Genomic DNA, 1,561 nt, shown 5'->3' on the forward strand with positions numbered 1-1,561 from the left:
ATGGATGGATGGATGGTTAGATGGATGGTTGGATGGTTGGATGGATGGATGGATGGATGGTTGAATGGATGGTTGGATGGTTAAATGGATGGTTGGATGGTTGGATGGATGGATGGATGGATGGATGGATGGATGGATGGATGATTGCAGGTAGGCATACATCAGTATGTTGTTGTTGGGTACCATTGAGCTTATTCAGACTCACAGAAACTCCATGCAACAGAATGAAACACTGATTAACCCTATGCCATCCCCAAGATGGTTGAGAGGCTTGAGTCCATTGCTGCACTCACTGGGTCAGTCTATCTCCTTGAAGATCTCCATGTTATTGTTAGGCACCATTGGGTTGGTTCTGATTCACAGCAACTCTATGGGCAACAGAACAGAACACTGGTTGGTCCTCCACTCGCTTCACAACGGTTGCGATGTTTGATCCCATTGCTGCAGCCACTGGGTCCATCAAACCTCATGGGGGTCTTCCTCTTTTTTGATGGCCCTTCCACTTGACCCAGCAGAATGTCTTTCTCCCGGAAACCAAACACACTGCCCTAGTCAATGCCAACTCATAGTCAACCTGTGGGTTTCCAAGACTGTAACTCTTTATGGGAGTAGAAAGTCACCAAGAACCTTTCCTGACAGCAAGTCTAAATGCTACCTTCCTGGCTTCTAAAGAGCATTCTAGCAGTACTTCCCCCGAGGCAGATTTCTTCCAGATGTTCATGGTATACAGGTCCCCAGGTTTTAAATGAGATCTTACCATAAGCTCATCTTTAAGTAGTCTCTGTTGCTAAGTGGGAACAGACACATATAGCAAGTTAGAATAGACTTAAAGTCTTTCCAGTGATTAAAACCTGCACATGGAGCAAATGAAGGTGATGTGAACAGAATTTATTGTAAGTAGAACTCAGTGAGCGAGCCCTGGTGACACAGTGGGCTACGTGCTGGGCTGCTGACCACCAGCCCTTGACCCATGCTCCTTAAAGAAAAGAAAAAAATGACCTCCATGAGACCAAATGGTCACCAACCATTTTAAAGTAAAGGTGAGAAGGGAAGGGGACAGTGAAATTAGACGGAAGGAGAGGGGACAACCAGACTGGTCATCCTGAGAATGCTCTCGCGTAGGGAAGACTAACAAACGATCACTGAAAACACAATCAAACACTTTGCAAAAGCAGAAGGGACCCTCCTCTAGTGCTCCCCCGACTTACTGAATATTTCTCTTCATCGTATTTTGGTTTTTTCTAAGCTGAGTGGGCCACACAGGTTTAGAGAGCCTCTCAATGGTTATTGAACCGGAAGCACCAAGTAATTTGCAACAGTGGTTGTGGGTGAAGATGCTTTTCTTCTCTGTTGAGGCGGGGGTGGGGTGGGGATCCCCCTTTGACATTGGAGGAAGTTGGCCCTTTGAGATCAAGCTGGGGGTGTGGTGGTTATCTGCTGAGCTGCTAACTGCCACGGTCAGCAGTTCGAAACCACCAGCAGCTTCACCAGAGCAAGACGAGACTTTCTGATCCTGTAAAGAGTTGCAAACCCACAGCAGCAGTTCTGATCTTGCAAACCC

This window comes from Echinops telfairi, unplaced genomic scaffold, assembly GCF_000313985.2.
Source record: "Echinops telfairi isolate 266 unplaced genomic scaffold, ASM31398v2 ScPeMD7_5;HRSCAF=22, whole genome shotgun sequence".
NCBI classification, from domain to species: domain Eukaryota; kingdom Metazoa; phylum Chordata; class Mammalia; order Afrosoricida; family Tenrecidae; genus Echinops; species Echinops telfairi.